Source organism: Centruroides sculpturatus, unplaced genomic scaffold (genome assembly GCF_000671375.1).
Source record: "Centruroides sculpturatus isolate CEXI.00-Female unplaced genomic scaffold, Cexi_2.0 scaffold1640, whole genome shotgun sequence".
NCBI lineage: Eukaryota > Metazoa > Arthropoda > Arachnida > Scorpiones > Buthidae > Centruroides > Centruroides sculpturatus.
The window spans coordinates 134,884-141,064 of NW_019386434.1; positions in this window are offsets into that span (position 1 = coordinate 134,884).

The following is a 6,181-nucleotide window of genomic DNA, read 5'->3' on the forward strand; positions in this document are numbered from 1 at the left end:
CGAGTAACCTCCTTCAACCCGTTTGTTGATATCTTGTTTTGGTGATTAGTTACGGCCGTTTATGTGAAGGGGTGTTTGTGGAGTTCGGCGAAAAATCGGATCCGCGGAAATCAGCTCTTTGTAGGAGCAGCGTTGTTCTGTGAAACTATGTGTGAAACTCGAGAAATCCTTCACGAAAACTTCCCACGTGTGGGTGAAAGATCCCCCCGCCCCAAAAAAGCTCGACAAGTTCGCTCAAATGTTAAGGTGATGTTGACTGGTTTTTTCGATGCAAAGGAAGTTGTGCATCATGAATACCTACAGGCCAGACAGTCAACACGGAGTACTAACGCCTAAGAGACAGAATCAGGCGAAAACGGCCCGAACTTTGGAGGATGGACGAGTGGTTTTTTTCACCACGACAATGCGCCAGCTCATTTGTCCCTCAGAACTCGTGAGTTTTTGGCCAAAAACAAGACCACTGTGCTTCCCCACCTACTGTACTCACCTGACCTGGCCCCATGCGACTTTTTCCTGTTCCCCAACAAACTAAAAAACACGCTCAAAGGAAAAAGATTTGCTACCATTCCAGAGATAGGAAAAAAACGACGGAGGAGCTTATGAGCATTCCGGAAAAAACGTTCCAGGACTTTTTCAAAAAGTGGTAACACCGTTGAAATAAGTATATACGTTGCGGAGGAGACTACTTTGAAGGGGACCCTGACAAATAAATTGTAAGTGAAGTATTTTTTTTGTAATAAATAAAGTTCGGGAACTTTTTGAACAACTCTCGTATAATTCATTAACGGTTGGTATCGTTTAAAACAATAATAAAAGACGGCTTGAATTTTAGTGGTCATGTCACATGTTTCCCATAAATAAGGTTGCCATCATTTCAAACCAGAAATAGGGACACTAAACGAGGTAACATTATTGTAAAAATTCATGAATTTCATGAAAAATTCATGAATTTCAGAAGTAACTAGGCAATCGACGAGTGAATAATTCTAATTAAACTAATTTTATTGACTAATCAAATATTTAAATCAAACCAATTTTTGTGTGTAAAATCAATTGAATTTGTTGTCCCATGGACCTGGCCCAACCCATGATGGACGTAATTACAAATAAAGATCCTCTTAGTGCTCACAGAAAGGAAAGAAAAGAAAGAAAAAACAGACTATTGTCAAATATAATCATTGATTATTTCAAAAATCTATAATTTTGGAACCATCGCATGGCACTAAATAGGGCCAATAGAATCTTAAAGAAGTCTTCTAACTAGAATGGCGGTTCTGTGTTGAGGCACCTATTCTCTCTAATATAATTTGTCCGCCATGTTACCAGAGGTTTTGGTCATATTGTGCTTTAAAAGGCAACGAGTTGTTTGGCTTTTGCCTGCAATAATAAATTAGGGGGAGAATATTTACAAAATTTTAGTAGGAATAAAATGATATCGGCTTTACTCTAGTGAAAATAGCATTTCATCATCATCGATGGCATTATTTGATATCATTTCTGAAATGGTTTTTCGTTAGTTTTAAAAGACGAAATGATAAGAAATAGTATCAATTTATATCAGTAAATGAAATTACTATTTATAAAAATTATTAAAATTGTTTCTAACATACATATTATCATTTAATACTAGTTGTTATGTGATATCATGTAATATCAGGATGTTAACACTTCGAAAGTGGCCTCAACGCAACGAAGGCTCAAGATCTCATCTGTAAAGCATTTATTAAAACGTTCATGGGTAAACAAAAGTCAATCAGCTGTTGCAAATGTCAAAGGGCCGATAGTGCAGAAGAAGGCGATTATCTGTATTCGTTTGGCATCATCGTGATGGATCTGCTTCCAATCAACATCACTGAAAGAATTCTACTGTTGAACAACTGGATTGTTTGAACATCAAGATCAAAGAACTTCGTCCAAAAATTGACAATCCGATACCGCCACGACAACACGCCAGCACATAGAACTAAAATAACGTTAGAGAAGCTGCCAGTCTGGGTTGGGAGGTTCTGCCTCATCCACCTTATGTCCAGATTTGACGTCAATTGACTACCATCTATTTCATGCCCTGCAGAACCATACTTTATTTCCAATTGAAAAATTGGATAATAATATACTGTATATTGGATAAAATTGAAATAATGATAATTTTCTAAAACTATACACGAGAAAAAAATGAAAATAAAACTGGTAACTGCTTTANGAGCTGTAGAGCATATCAATAGGAACAAAAAAGTCAAAGGAACCATGCCTCATGGGAATTTGTAAAAAAACTCCCACTAGGGGGCATCCTGGGCTACCAGTAGTACATATTTTAATAGCATTATTGAAAGAGATGAAAAAAGAAGTAAGTTAACACATTATTTAAAATAATGAAATTTATTTTCAGTAGTTTAAAAAATATATAATTTAAATTTCTTGATTGTTTTAAAATACCATATTGGACGGCCAGACGGCCGAGCGGTCAATGTGACAGGTCGAAAAATCCCCAGGAATTTTTCGGGGGTGGTCCGTCCGGATATGTCGGTCCCCGTCTCTTACCATCCGGCCGCTCCATTGTGGGCCTGGCCGAACCCGTAATGGGTCTGCTAAAAAGAGGCCCTCTTAGTGCCCACAGGGTGGAAACAGTTAAAGAAAAAAAAATACCTTATCAATAAACTATATTATATTTATTTTTAAATTATCAACATTATGCAGATATGATACGGTATTTTAATCACTTAAACTGTTTACGGTGATAAGGACATTTATACGTGGGTTGTTCAAAAAGTTTCCGAACTTTTTGAATAGCGCGCCTCCAGTTGGTTATTATTTAATTCGCTTGGAGGCGTTATGTCCGCGGAAACCTCCCGAGTAACCTCNGATACGGTATTTTAATCACTTAAACTGTTTACGGTGATAAGGACATTTATACGTGGGTTGTTCAAAAAGTTTCCGAACTTTTTGAATAGCGCGCCTCCAGTTGGTTATTATTTAATTCGCTTGGAGGCGTTATGTCCGCGGAAACCTCCCGAGTAACCTCCTTCAACCCGTTTGTTGATATCTTGTTTTGGTGATTAGTTACGGCCGTTTATGTGAAGGGGTGTTTGTGGAGTTCGGCGAAAAATCGGATCCGCGGAAATCAGCTCTTTGTAGGAGCAGCGTTGTTCTGTGAAACTATGTGTGAAACTCGAGAAATCCTTCACGAAAACTTCCCACGTGTGGGTGAAAGATCCCCCCGCCCCAAAAAAGCTCGACAAGTTCGCTCAAATGTTAAGGTGATGTTGACTGGTTTTTTCGATGCAAAGGAAGTTGTGCATCATGAATACCTACAGGCCAGACAGTCAACACGGAGTACTAACGCCTAAGAGACAGAATCAGGCGAAAACGGCCCGAACTTTGGAGGATGGACGAGTGGTTTTTTTCACCACGACAATGCGCCAGCTCATTTGTCCCTCAGAACTCGTGAGTTTTTGGCCAAAAACAAGACCACTGTGCTTCCCCACCTACTGTACTCACCTGACCTGGCCCCATGCGACTTTTTCCTGTTCCCCAACAAACTAAAAAACACGCTCAAAGGAAAAAGATTTGCTACCATTCCAGAGATAGGAAAAAAACGACGGAGGAGCTTATGAGCATTCCGGAAAAAACGTTCCAGGACTTTTTCAAAAAGTGGTAACACCGTTGAAATAAGTATATACGTTGCGGAGGAGACTACTTTGAAGGGGACCCTGACAAATAAATTGTAAGTGAAGTATTTTTTTTGTAATAAATAAAGTTCGGGAACTTTTTGAACAACTCTCGTATAATTCATTAACGGTTGGTATCGTTTAAAACAATAATAAAAGACGGCTTGAATTTTAGTGGTCATGTCACATGTTTCCCATAAATAAGGTTGCCATCATTTCAAACCAGAAATAGGGACACTAAACGAGGTAACATTATTGTAAAAATTCATGAATTTCATGAAAAATTCATGAATTTCAGAAGTAACTAGGCAATCGACGAGTGAATAATTCTAATTAAACTAATTTTATTGACTAATCAAATATTTAAATCAAACCAATTTTTGTGTGTAAAATCAATTGAATTTGTTGTCCCATGGACCTGGCCCAACCCATGATGGACGTAATTACAAATAAAGATCCTCTTAGTGCTCACAGAAAGGAAAGAAAAGAAAGAAAAAACAGACTATTGTCAAATATAATCATTGATTATTTCAAAAATCTATAATTTTGGAACCATCGCATGGCACTAAATAGGGCCAATAGAATCTTAAAGAAGTCTTCTAACTAGAATGGCGGTTCTGTGTTGAGGCACCTATTCTCTCTAATATAATTTGTCCGCCATGTTACCAGAGGTTTTGGTCATATTGTGCTTTAAAAGGCAACGAGTTGTTTGGCTTTTGCCTGCAATAATAAATTAGGGGGAGAATATTTACAAAATTTTAGTAGGAATAAAATGATATCGGCTTTACTCTAGTGAAAATAGCATTTCATCATCATCGATGGCATTATTTGATATCATTTCTGAAATGGTTTTTCGTTAGTTTTAAAAGACGAAATGATAAGAAATAGTATCAATTTATATCAGTAAATGAAATTACTATTTATAAAAATTATTAAAATTGTTTCTAACATACATATTATCATTTAATACTAGTTGTTATGTGATATCATGTAATATCAGGATGTTAACACTTCGAAAGTGGCCTCAACGCAACGAAGGCTCAAGATCTCATCTGTAAAGCATTTATTAAAACGTTCATGGGTAAACAAAAGTCAATCAGCTGTTGCAAATGTCAAAGGGCCGATAGTGCAGAAGAAGGCGATTATCTGTATTCGTTTGGCATCATCGTGATGGATCTGCTTCCAATCAACATCACTGAAAGAATTCTACTGTTGAACAACTGGATTGTTTGAACATCAAGATCAAAGAACTTCGTCCAAAAATTGACAATCCGATACCGCCACGACAACACGCCAGCACATAGAACTAAAATAACGTTAGAGAAGCTGCCAGTCTGGGTTGGGAGGTTCTGCCTCATCCACCTTATGTCCAGATTTGACGCCAATTGACTACCATCTATTTCATGCCCTGCAGAACCATACTTTATTTCCAATTGAAAAATTGGATAATAATATACTGTATATTGGATAAAATTGAAATAATGATAATTTTCTAAAACTATACACGAGAAAAAAATGAAAATAAAACTGGTAACTGCTTTAATAAGAGAGCATTGATTTATTTGTTTTAGTAAATACTGTGTCGCATAATGCGGCGCTTCGCGACGGACATACTACAAGAGGGGGAGAGTTTTGTTTGACGATATATGTTATACGGATGACTTGGTCAATCCATTTTAAAGACGTAATCCAAACCTACCTACACTTGTGAAACGGGAATCGGTTCCAGTATGCCCTCTCACAGACAGGATGCTATTTAAGCAGTCTTCGAAGTTAGTGAGTATGTAAATACCCTAACTCTTCCGACTGTATTGTCAGAACTCCCCACACTACTTAGGATAAAATTATCCCGCGTCCTAACTCGCGATTCTATTATTTTTATTCTCCCAGTGGCTAAAGAATAAACTTAAATGACAGGAACCTTAGAAGATATATCCAGTTCGAACGTTTTGCGGTAACGTGAGCCGACGATGGAGTTAGGCATAAATCATTCTAAATAACAGTTTAGAATATAACTATATATATTTATTATACGAGATTATAACTAAATATAAATACAAAAAGGTGACAACTATGATAAACGTAAATGACAAGTTCGACAATCCAAAATATGCGAGGATATCTAATCCTAAACTTCTAATTCTATCCTGAGAGAGAGAGAGAATTTACATAAAATAGTCATATTACCTGTAGTCCATACATAACTGAGATGGAGAATCTAGTACTTTACAGTAGTCCTTGGGAACAACAGGAGGTTGAGAACCGGAGAAAGGATGGTTAAAGTCTCGGACACTCGGCAAAGGCGCCAAAACGAGAGCATTGGTAAACATTTGACGTTCGGTGAAAACATCAAACGAGAGCGAGAACAAAAGCAAATAGGAAAATGACCTTTCACCTTTTATATAAACCTTCATCCAAAAGCATTATTGAAATATCAGGCCACGCTTCCGACATAAGGAAGTCGGACGTTTTGCGGATGGTTCCAGTGAGAAACCGCACTCAGTTATCGTTTTGGG